The sequence below is a fragment of the Pipistrellus kuhlii genome, unplaced genomic scaffold (assembly GCF_014108245.1).
Source record: "Pipistrellus kuhlii isolate mPipKuh1 unplaced genomic scaffold, mPipKuh1.p scaffold_m20_p_9, whole genome shotgun sequence".
Classification (NCBI taxonomy): domain Eukaryota; kingdom Metazoa; phylum Chordata; class Mammalia; order Chiroptera; family Vespertilionidae; genus Pipistrellus; species Pipistrellus kuhlii.
This window is the reverse complement of record NW_023425595.1, coordinates 7,723,640-7,736,475: the sequence shown is the minus strand read 5'-3', so window position 1 is coordinate 7,736,475 and position 12,836 is coordinate 7,723,640.

The window sequence follows — 12,836 nt, the reverse complement described above, 5'->3', positions numbered from 1 at the left end:
ATCTACTTTTTTTTCCCCTTTTTTTTCTTGCCCTAATCGGAACCACAGCTTTGGCGGCTCCATCAGCCATATCTTTACATTTGTTCTTTCAACCTCGGGGAAGCCGAACTGTTTCTTTTTCGCTCCGTCTGGGCTCCAAATGAATTCCACTATTCAGAGTCCTCGGCATCCCTGATCCTGGAACAAGACAAGAGGTGGAAAATGTGCTTACGATTGAAAATCGCATTTTGGAAATCCAAGCCTCTGTCTTTCTAGGCGTTCGCTGAGCAGCTTATTGTACAAATCCAGGTACTGGTTAAATGTCTCTAGGGGTTAAAAAAACAAAAACAACAACAAAAAAGAGAGCGTGATGTACTATTTATTATATTTCATTAGATAAACCTCAGGAAAGTAAACATTTTCTCCCTTCAGTCCACCCACTGCCTGTTTCAGATTTGGACGCAATGATATGTTCTCTTCGGGATCTTGAATATTTATGTTTCGGGACTTAAATATCTTTATTTAAACCATACAGCCTCGATCTGCAAAACCCCGGGTTTTTTAATATTTTGGCGACTGAAACCTGGCATGTCGGAGGGTCTGCCTCTCTGTAGAAGTCTCTTATTATCCAAAGTAGAAAAACAAACTGGAAGACAGATTATAAAGTGCCCGGCGCTGGCTGCTCGAGCAGCAAAAACACCGCGGTGGGACCCCTTTGCGCTCTGCCCTGGGGACAACTGCTCGCTTAATAACAAATGGGGAAAATGTAAAATGTTTTCTTTAAATTAAAAATCGCAACGAATTGTTTTAATGAATATCTCTGGCTGGGCGGGCAGAGCGTGCCTGCGTGTGTACACTTTACGAAGAAAAATTTCCTGTGCGGTTTGCCCTGTGAGATCAAAAGGAACTAATTAACTTTTCTATAAGGTAAACAAAACTTTAACTTGAAATATCCCCGTGAAGTATGTGGGAAGCGAGCTTTTGTGTGAGGGAGGGCGGGAGGGTGGGAGAGAGCCGAGGGGACTTCATTTTATATTACAAATCGTCTACTGCTCGGAAGGTATTGGAAAGCCAGCCTTGTCCCAAAGTCTGACTTCTTTTTTTCCCCTCCCCGTTACCAAAATGATATTTAAATCAAAGGCTGAAATGTGGCCAAGTTCAAACCCCTCGTAAGATTAATAGGGCATTGTTCTGTTCATAGGAAATGCGTTCTGAGAGCCCCTTTAAGAAGAGCTGGGAGTGTGAGGGAGAATGCAGGAAGGAGTGTGGGAACTGGGGATGGGAGGAAAGGAGAGAGAATCTTCAAGAAGACAGACCCCCTGGCCCCAAGCGATTGGGGTCGAAGGGACCAGGCCCCCAGCTGGAGTCTCGTTTCCCAAGAACTTGGCTCACTTTCGCAGGTTTCTGGGGGGGAGGAAAAGGAGGAGGAGACAGCTTTAAGGGGACCGGAGGGTCTTAGGGTTGTGACCCCCAGGGGTGCTGACCCCTGGGCAGAGAGGGCAGAGAGGGCAGAGGAGAGGGGTCTGCTTCTCCCAGGAGGAGCAGCTGCAACCCAGGGCTGCTTCCTCACAGGACAGAGAGTCCTTGGCCTGTCAGGGCAAGCCATGGGGCAGGCCCCCTGGCTGGGCCTCCGCTTTGCCCTTGCCAGGGTGGGGACAGGCGGCCAGCCCAAATGACAGAGATGGCCGGATGCAGCCTTGTGGGAAGGAAAAGCTCCTTGCCGGAGGGCTCAGCAAAACAGGGGGCCATGTCCCTGCTGCCAGAGTCGGCCTGGGATCCCCACACACACCCCTAGCACCCTCACACACCTCTGCTCATCACCACCCCTGTCACCCTTCACCACAGCCCTGTCTTAACAGCTAACATTTATTCAAAGTCTCCCAGGCACCAGGCTCTGCACTGAAAGCTTTATCTAAAACATCACAGCAAATACAGGAGGCCGATACTGCTATCCCCATTTAACGGATGGGAACACTGAGGAAGAGAGAGCTGAAGCAACTTGCCCAAGGGCACCCAGCTACTTACACGGGTCACTTACAAAGGGTCTTCAGTCAAGGATGCTTCCTAGAATAACTAAGCCATGCTGCTTAGCCACTAAGCTAGAATTGGGGTGGCAGGGTGGGGTACACCCGTGTGAACTCCGGGGCCACTGGCACAGGCTCAGTCCACCTGTACAGGTCTGTGTGGATCCACGGAGAGGTAAGGGGAGGGATGTTATTAGTGATGAGTGGCCCACTTCAAGTCCCTTTATTCATTTGTCTAGCACCTACGTTTGCAAACGTTCTATTTCTGGGGCCAGCTGACGGGGACTAGTGGCCACCCATAGAAACTGTCCCTCTCACTCATCCGGGCATCAGGGAACTCCCCTGAGAGGACTGGAAGGTGGGCTTCTGGGGGAGGGATGCATTGCTCAAAGCCCGTGTCTCTCAGGTAGCCCTTGTCTCTGATGAAGAGACCAAAACCAGTGTCCTTCCTAGATGGCATACCAGAGGGGGAAATCCCCAAAATTTGAATGCCCAGAATGTACCCTTTTGGCTAGGGAGAAAAAGCAGAATTCCTAACAGAAAAAAAAAGGGGGGGGGGAGGAAAGCAGGCAATAACCATTATACTAGATTCATTAGCAAGACCAGCAGGGGTTTTCCCTAAGGCCCAGGGTGAGAGTTGATTCAGACCTGGCTGTGTGACCCTGGGCAAGTTGCTTTGCCTCTCTGAACCTCAGTTCCCTCATCTGCTAAATGGAGGTTATTAACTATCTACCTTTAATAGGACCAAGTATGTTCAGTCCCTAGTTGTCAGTCTTCATGGGGCTTAAAGAAAGACTGCCCCTCTTCTTCTCACCCCCGCTCCCCCAGGCGTGGCTCAGTGGTTGAGCATCGACCTCTGAACCAGGAGGTCACGGTTCCATTCCCAGTCAGGGCTTATGCCCCGGCGGTGGGCTCCATCCCCAGAGTGAGGGGTGCAGAAAGCAGCCAATGATTCTCTCTCATCAATGATGTTCCTATCACTCTATCCCCTCTCCCTTCTTCTCTGCAATCAATAAAAAATATAGTTAAAAAAAATGAAAGAGACTGTCCCTCCCTTCCCCATCCCCGACTTCCCCTGGAAATAATCCACACCCCTGAACTGCCCTCCTGTACGTAGACTCAGTTACTGTGTTTCACGTTAGTCCTTTCAGAAGTGTTTAGTTATTATAAGTGTCCTTGACTGGGGCCCCTTTGTCACAGGCAAATCCCACTCATCTTTAGGCAACTCTGTGCCAACTCCTGCCCCCGGTGACTGCCCGCCTCCCTCTCCCCGAGCCTGGGTTCCCAGGGCCTTAGCAGGACAACTCCCAGGTCACCTGGACGGAAACACTGTCCCTCTGTGCCCTTGTGCTCTCTCAGGCCCAGAGCTCCGAACCAAGCCCCTGAGTCGTTCATTCATTCATTCAAAAAACACCTGTTGGGCAGCTACTGTGTACAAGTTGGTGGGCTTGGTGCGCTGGTGCCGGGGAATTTATGTGTGACTGAGCCAGACAAGGGCCTGCCCCTGGGGCTCATGGGCTGCTGGGCAGGGTCAGATCAAGACACAAAAATGGGATTCAGCGGAAACCTGTCTGGCTCAGTGGATAGAGCATCGGTCTGTGGACTGAAGGGTCCCAGGTTCGATTCTGGTCAAGGGCATGTACATTGGCTGTGGACACATCCTCGGTGGGGGTGTGTGTAGGAGGCAACTGATTGATGTCTCTCTCTAATCGATGTTTCTAGCTCTCCATCCCTCTCCCTTCCTCTCTGTAAAAAAATCAATAAAATATATAAAAAAGTGGGGTTCACTGGGACAATGGGGGTGTGGGCACACAAGCCCCCCTCTATTGCCCTGCTGCCCTTGGACAAGCCCCTACACTGCTCTAAGCGTCCATTTTCCCAGCATTTTATCCCGAACCTCCTAGGGGGCAGGCTCTGTGCTCCACACGGGGGGGGGATGGGGGTGGGGGGATGCATGGGGTAGGAGGGCAGGGCAGCCAACAAGACCCAACAACCCGCCCTGAGCCTAGTAGGGAAGACGGGGGAAGAATGAATCCCTCCGGTTGAGGGGAGTCTGACTCGGCCTTGCCTGGGCTGGCCCCACGAGGAGACAGGTGCCTTCTGGGAGGGCATGGAGCTTGTGGGACACACGGGAGGCCCGGGACACAGAGGCCGTCACCAGGGAGCATTGGTGCCCCTGTTTCATGAGATGCTCGGTGTGGGAGGCAGAAGCAGGGAGCCACGCATGCCAGAGGCTCCTCTTCTCACAAGGTGTTTTATTCCATGCCCCCGCCAAGATGAGACTGTGGCAGTTGACCTGAAGAGGCTGGTAGCCTTGAACCTGACCCTGCTCATGTTAGAGGAGACCCAGGCCTTCCCTCCCGCACCCACCGTGCTCGGTGCTGCCCCCTCCCCTCTCTTGGGGTTATGGCAGCTCCGGGGAAACGCGTGAGATCCATCATTGATGAGCAGGATTCCCTGTGCTGGTCACTAGCCACCCCAAGCCTCCGAGCAGCCCTACAGCAAGGAGGACTGTCGCTCAGGGGGGTGCGGTGAGAATTCAGTGAAAGGCTGCACCCAAACCTGGGTGCTCATGTTCACCTCCAGGCTTTGACACCCTTTCCCAGCCAGCGGGTTCGGAGCAGACTCTGCTTTCCAATTAAAACTCCCACTCGCTCATCTAGTATTTGCCTGGCTTCTGGTATAATCAGCTCTGTGCGTGTATTATTTATCTGCAAACACATATCCCCCTCCAACTGCATACACACATCCACACGCCCTGCAGAGGGAACGCTAAGTAAATATTTGCCGGGAGGAATTGTGGAAGATGTATATGCATGCATCTGTTATGAATAGCTATGTGTCCAATATGCATGAAGAGATAGACACATGTGGTTTTGTATACAAGGTCAGAGATCCGTTTATGTGAGTGTATATACATACATAACTTTATTTCCCGTTGGCATCGGGCAGTCAGCTGGCATCTGGTGTAAACTAACTGTTCATTCACTTGGTTACAAACATGTAATCTGTGCGCACCGGGTGAAAAACATGGCTGTTTTGCTCCCCCCTTTTCTTCAAAATGTTGAATATACAACTTGTGATGCTTTTCATAGAGATTACACAAATATTAACAGCTTTACCTACTTGTTAACTTGGTATTTCCAAAATTAACCATAAGAAATAACAGGGGCTGTCAGTCCCTCCATAAGCACCTGGGAGCCCAGTTCTAGAGAACTGTTATATTTAAGCATTGATGCCAGACTTTACTGCCGTCTACTGACCTGTTCTGGACTTGGGTACATCACTTCATCATTATTATTATTATTTGTAAAAAAAAAAAAAAAAAGCAATATATTTTATTGTTTTTTTACAGAGAGGAAGAGAGAGGGACAGAGAGTAAGAAACATCGATGAGAAAGAAACATTGATCAGCTGCCTCTTGCACACACCCTACTGGGGATGTGCTCACAATCAAGGTACATGCTCTTGACCGGAATGGAATCTGGGACCCTTCAGTCCCCAAGCCGACGCTCTATCCACTGAGCCAAACCGGTTTCGGCCATCACTTCATTAAATCCTTCAAACACCCCCTGGTGACAGTCCTCCTTGCTGTAGGGTCGCTCAGAGGCTTGGAGAGGCGAGTGACCAACACAGGTACTCCAGCTCATAAGCGATGGATCTCACGTTAGTTTCCCAGGGACACGGGGGCTGGGCAGCCATAATCTGGTACCACCCACTGGGTGACTTAAACAACAGAAACCTATTTTCTCCTTGCTCTAGAGGCCACGAGTCCACAATCACGGTGTCACGGGGCCATTCTCTCTTCAAAGGCTCTAAGGAAGGAATTCCCCTTTGCCTCTCCTGCCCTGTGGTGTTGGCCAGCAACCTCTGCTATGCCCTGATTTGCAGATGCCTCATCCACTCCCTGCCCCCATCTTCCCAGCACTTCTGCCCCTGAGTGTCTGGGTCCACATCTCCCTCTTTTTATAAGGGTGCTAGTCCTGGGATGGGAGCCCACCAGAGGCCAGCCTGACCCATTGTAACAGATTGCATCTGCAAAGACCTTCTTTGCAAATGAGGTCACACTCACAAGGTCCAGGTGGGGGTGAGTTGAGGAGGGGGGTTCACTATTGGACCCAGGTCAGTTGGGAATTGCACCAGGTCTATGTGACTCCTCCACTCCTGTCCTTTCCACGGCAGAACTGGGCCCAAGCCCTCCACTGCAAGGCGGCGGGCAGTGGCAGTGCCTCTGGCTCCTCCACCTTGTGCCCTCTATGCCAGGGTCATACACAACTTATTCGGGCAAGTTGCACATGGATCATCTGCAGATGCCAGAGCTCTGAGGGGAATGAAGGGAGAGGGGAGAGGGGTTAGGCATATGGCCCTTGGTGGCAGCTGGCCCAGAGGCCTCCTCTGAGACTTCTGAGACCATGTCCCTCTCAGTCTGCTGTCCCTGGGGCCCCAGGAAACAGCTTCCTGTCCGCAGATCCTCCCCTATCATCTCAGACACTTGCTCTCCTGCCCTCCTTCTGCATTCAGGAGGCCGCAGTGGAGGCCACTGCTTCAGGAGTCGGGGTCAGCGCTGAAGCTGCACGTAGGGTCAGGCATCTCCCATGGACCTGGGCTCACCTAGGTCACAGTGGTCGGCAAACTCACTAGTCAACAGAGCCAACTATCAACAGGACAACGATTGAGATTTCTTTTGAGAGCCAAAGTTTTTAAACTTAAACTTCTCCTAATGCCACTTCTTCAAAATAGACTCACTCAGGCTATGGTATTTTGTGGAAGAGCCACACTCAAGGGGTCAAAGAGCCACATAGGGCTCACGAGCCGCAGTTTGCCGACCATGGACCTAGGAAAGGCTCCTGCCCCAGATGCCCCCTGGGAAGAGGGGAAGCATGAAAACCAGGCTGGCCTCATCTCTTCAGTAACTTTCCTGCCCCACCCTCTAGAACACATGTGTCAAACACAAGGCCCGCGGGCCAAATCGATCCCGCCAGGCCTTGCAATGTGGCCCACACCACGCTGTCATCACTGCACTCCGCTGCGTTTCCATCACAATGACAGTTTATGACTGTTCAGTAAACCATTCAGCCCGCGATTTAGGCTGGATTGTAGATTTTGGCCCCTTCTCTGATTGAGTTCGACACCCCTACTCTAGAAGATGCCAGCATACTGGCAGCCACTGGCCACTGCAGGCACCGGCTCTAATTACCTGTGACGTCATCACACCATTATCAGTATCTGGGGGAAGCAGGAGAGCCAGTGTTCTGAAGGCTAATGGCTGGGTTTGACTCCTGGGCCAACACTTTCTAGCTGGTGACCTTCAGCAAAGTAGTTGACTTCTCTTTGCCTCCATTTCCTCTTTTGTAAATGGGTTTACCAATAGCCTCATAGGGTCACGTCATGAAAATTCAGCAAGTTTCTGCAGGCAAAACACCTGGCATGGGACCAGGGGCCTGGTGACATCCATACGTGTCGGCCATCATGACCTTCATCGTCATCTCTGCCGTGGGACGGCTGTTCCTACTGTCACCGGCTTGCAGCACAATGGGGAAGGAGCCGGAGCAGCTGGCTCCGTTGTCACGCCCTCCAAACGTGGAATTGTTTGGGCAGCATTGGATGTCTATAGAGTAGGATATGATGTGATCCTCTAACTCTCACGCCAGTGGTTTCCCGACTTGCCTCTTATAAACTCAGAAAGCTGTGTGACCGGCACGGCAGCCGACCTCTGGGGGCCTGGGTATTCTCCTTTGTAGTGATCTTGCCCGCACAAGCTGCGAGGGTCTAGGAAAAAGGGAAGTGTAGCTGTTGTCGCCATCTGTCCCTGTCTGCCCAACAGCCTCTTGGCATCACCTTTCCTCACCTGTGAAATGGGCGATCAGTCATCCCTCACACAGTTGTCAGACTCAGAGGCAGTGAGCATGTAGGTGTCCAGCCCGCAGGAGAAACACAGAAAATGACGGTGGATGTTGTGGTTGGTCAGGACCAGGGCACCTCCTGGGTAAATGTGTGGACGCTGAAGGCACTGGCCCTGGAGGAGGGAAATTCTGGGGAGTGGAGTTAAGGGGTCACTTCCAAACACACCCTGCCCCTCCCCTCCGCCTCTTCTACCTTCTAGTCCCCGTCTGTGATAAGGGGTTGGGGTGCAGAGCACCAGATGGGGGAGTCTGGGAGTCCTGGCCAGAACCAGGCACAGCCGACCTTGATGTGGGGACGGCCCTGAGGGCAAGGGGGGAGGATGAGGAAGCAGGCCTCAAGGGGTGAATGCTCATAAATTCATTGGCAAGTAATTTATGGCAGCCAAGTGTAACACCTAATGCCTGCCAGTGTGAGAGGTTAATGGGGAAGGTTAAGGGACACTGGGCTGCTGATTTATGGGCCTGGCCAGCAGCTTTCATCCGGGCTCTGGCTCCAGAGGCTGGCCTGGGGGAGAGGTGGGGGGTGGGTGGAGAAGGAACTGGGGAGAGAGGGAGAGTCCAAGGAGAAGTAGAACAAGAGATGGGAGGAAACAAGATAGAAAAAATGCAAGAAATGCCAAGACCCGTTTGGCTCAGTGGATAGAACGTCAGTCTGCGGACTGAGGGGTCCCAGGTTCGATTCTGGTTGGGGGCATGTGCATTGGTTGCCAGCACATCCCAGTGGGGGTTGTGCAGGAGGCAGCTGGTCGATGTTTCTCTCTCATCGATGTTTCTGGCTCTCTATCCCTCTCCTTTCCTCCCTGTAAAAAATGAATAAAATGTTTTTTAAAAATGCAAGAAGGTATCGTTATACCCACCCCTACAAGACGGTGGTGATGGGATCTGCTTGCTCCGAGGCCCCGGAGGCTGGTCCTGTGTGTGTAGGTTTCAAATAGTGTGCATCCATCACCAGAAATACAAGTTTGACAAGTACAGTCAGTGAAGTAAGCTGGGGGATGACTTATGTTGGAGGCAGTTGACAAATAATGTCACCAACAGCATAGTAATGCGGTCTGAGGCCAAGACAGGGGATGTCACTGTGGGGAAGCTGGGTTCAGAGAGGCCAAGTGACTTGTCCAAGGTTGTACAGCCTGTCAGCGTGAATGGAGCCAGGATGAGAACCCAGTTTCCTGGTTCCAAGTGCAAAACTTTCTCCCTGTGCTCATCACCGTGGATGCAGAAGCCAGGCTGTCATTTCCCAGAGGGCCCAGTGCCATTCGCTCTGGGGAATTGTGGGTAGGGGGGACAGAGGAAAGGTAAAGACAACCTCCCTGGGTGTGCCTCACCACCCCTAGGGTGTCCTCACCCCCTCACCATGGCTCCTTCCCTCTCTGCTCTCTGGATCTTGCTCAGCTAAATCCCCCTCCAGTCCATGTTGTATGTTCTGGCCCAGTGAGCCTGTCTCCCCATATCCTACTCTATCCCATGGCCAATGCCAATTCCCCGAATGCTCCCCACCTCATTATCTGACTCAATTCCTGTGGAGGCAGTCTTCACAACTGGGACTAAGCCGTGGGGATGGACAGGCTGTCGGTACCCCACACACACACACACACACATGCACACATGCCTTCAGTTAGAACAACCTCCTACATGAACACGCAAGCACAGACATGTGCATACATGCATAGACATATTAAGCCCCAAAAGCCCCTCTCATAGCTCCTCTAGACACAGAGCTTCAATTCAAGTAACATCAGCCAGCCTCAGAGGTACATCAGTACCTTGAAATTCCATTCAAATGTTTACTGCAGCCCGGCTGGTGTGGCTCAGTGGTTGAGCATTGACCTATGAACCAAGAGGTCACAATTTGATTCCCTGTCAGGGCATATGCCCGGGGTTGTGGGCTTGTTCTCCAGTAGGGGAAATGCAGGAGGCGGCTGATAAATGATTATCTCTCCTCCTTGATGTTTCTATCTCTCTCTCCCTCTCCCTTCCTCTCTGAAATCAATGAAAATATGTTTTTCAAAAATGTTTACTGCAGACTCACAGGAAAACAAAGATTACATTCATTATATGGTAATATAGGAGAATCACAGCCCAGCATTCTGAGGTGGGAATTCCAGTGCTGCCCTTCCTGACAGTGTTCCCTTCATCAAGGATTCTGGCTTCTTCTCTGCCTCTGTTTTCTTATCTGCAAAATGGGGATTATCATAGCACCCTTCTAGAAGATGGCTCTGAAAAGTATCCGTTGTTCAGACAAAAAAAATAAATTAAAATTTTGCTGGGCATCTGTTCTGTGCCACGCACTTCTCCAGGCCCTGGAGACAGAGCATGAAGAAACATAGAGCGTCAGCCTGCAGACTGAAAGGTCCCGGGTTCGATTCCGATCAAGGGCATGTACCTTGGTTGCAGGCACATCCCCAGTGGGGAGTGTGCAGGAGGCAGCTGATGGATGGTTCTTTCTCATTTATGTTTCTAACTCTCTATCCTTCTCCCTTCCTCTCTGTAAAAAAATTAATTACATATATATATATATATATATATATATATATATATTAAGAAACATATAAGGTTCCTGGCATTATAATGGGGAGATAGACAGCAGACAAGAAAGTAAATAAATAACCCAGGCGTTACAGCTAAAGATGAGTGCTCTGAATAACCAGAAGAAGGGGAGAGAGCTAACGTGGATTGGGTGGCCCAGAAGAGAGAATCCACAGAATAAGCCAAGAAGTGGGTCTGGCTTGTACTAGGTGCTCAATAAACAGTGCTAATTGATGGTTATGATTACTATACACAGATACACTGCTTGGGGTTTCTGGGAGCTGACCCAGCAGGAGCAGGTCTTTGGGAAGGGAGAGGGAGAGATGCCTGGGGATGGCCCCACAGGAGGGAAGGCCCGGCTGGCTCTGGCTGCCATGCTGGTTCTGGAAGCTCCTGCACCACCTCCGCTCCAGCCCTCATCAGGCTTTCATTTCCTCAGGCGGAGGCTGAGTGCCAGCGCCCCGCTGCCGGCCAGGCAGGCACATCAGACACTGGGACCATTTGCTGCTGGTTTCACGGGGTGTAAAGTGCTCAGCACCCATTAAAGCTAGAGCGGCCGCAGGGTGGGGGCTGGGAACCTGCCTAAAAGGCTCAGAAACACTTTGGAAAGAGCCAAGATCAGCCTGATCCCTGGCTTTGCCCTGGAACTGTTTAATCTCAGCTTTAACATGCCATGGGCCAGGCTGAGCGTTTATAAAGGGAAAAGTACATGTGACTCTCAGAGCCAGGATGAGTGTGGGGGTCTCCCTGCCAGTCCAGCCCTCCATTGCAGCCAGTAGGCAGTGTGTGTGTGGGGGTGAGAGAGGGGGGAGGGTATCCAGGAGAGGCACCTGGAGTAGCAGACACCACACAGTATCTGCTTATTATCTCCTTGAGGTAGGAGAGGAAATAAAACACAACACATTTGTCAAATGTCTGCTAGGTACCAGGCCTTCCCCTCATTTCCTTCAGTTTTCCCAGCAATGGATCAAGATGGGCATTATCATTCTCATTGATCAGATAAGAAAACAGAGGCTCAGAGAAGTCTAGTAACTCACCCAAAGTCGACCAGCGAATATGTGGCAGAGGCAGGACTCAAACTCTTGATGGGAGAACAGTTTATACCCATAAAGAAGGTGAAGCAAAGCAGCTTGGAAGAAGCTGGTCTTCCCTTCTGGGGAGGTGGGGCAGAGGTGGGGGGAAGAAGGGGAGCCAGGCCCTCTCCCACTCTGGACAGTGAGAGTGGGCACTTCCCTACACTAAGCACTTTCCAAGGGCTTCTTCAAATCATCCTCTCTCCTCCTCCCAGGACCCAGTTACTCAAGTTATTCCCAGTTTGCAGCCAATGGTGACTCAGCCCAAATCACTCTGAATCCAGGGTTTGACCTGCTCATGACCCACGCACGTGACTCGCAATTACTGAAACACACACCAGGTCAAGTGCCACCCTCCCCATCCCAGGCACTCTGCAGTTCACGCCCACCTTTTTCATTCATCATCTCCACTGAGGACTTGAGCGAGCCTCTGGAATAGGGCGACCCAGGACCCCGGCTTCCATTAGCAGTCCAAGGGTGGCTGTGAGGGCCCAAGGAGCAGCGAAGATATGAGGATCCTACAGCGCGGGCCTGGGGAGGCGGAGCCTTAACCAGCCTTCAGGCATCAGGACCCTTAGCCCCAGCCTCCAGGAGGCAGCCCCCACATCTGTGACAGATACATCCCACCTTCCATTCTCACCTGGAGGCAAAGGAATGGACTAGAAAGCCTAACAAACCTCTTTTGACCTGTGTCCTGGGTGTAAGACCACTGAAATACGGCACCTTCGGCCGAAACTGGTTTGGCTCCGTGGATAGAGCATCGGCCTGCAGACTGAAAGGTCCCAGGTTCGATTCCAGTCAAGGGCATGTACCTTAGTTGCAGGCACATTCCCAGTAGGGGGTGTACAACAGGCAGCTTGATCAATGATTCTTCCATCTCTGTTTCTAACTCTTTATCCCTCTCTCTTCCTCTCTGTAAAAAATCAATAAAAATATGTTAAAAAAAAAGAAAAAGAAAGAAAGAAAGAAGAAAGAAAGAAAGAAAGAAAGAAAGAAAGACAGACGACACCTTTGAATGATAAGGGGGTTGTGAACTAGTTTCCATGAGATTTGGAACTACTGGGTTCCTTATTAAAGGGAAAATAAATCATTCCCAAAATAGCTGCCTTCATGGAGGCAACTCAAATGTGGTGAAACAGTTTCCCAATCAGTTCTATTTAGTCCATTCATTCGTTCATTCATTCATTCATGCATTGGACATTCCTTGCCTCAGCCCATTCCAGCCTAAGACATGATAGGTGATAAGAGGTTAGAGTGTGAATATTGTTGAGGGGAGGCCCATCACTCTGGTAGAGCCAGGGTATGGGGAAAACTCCAGAAGATGAGGCTTGA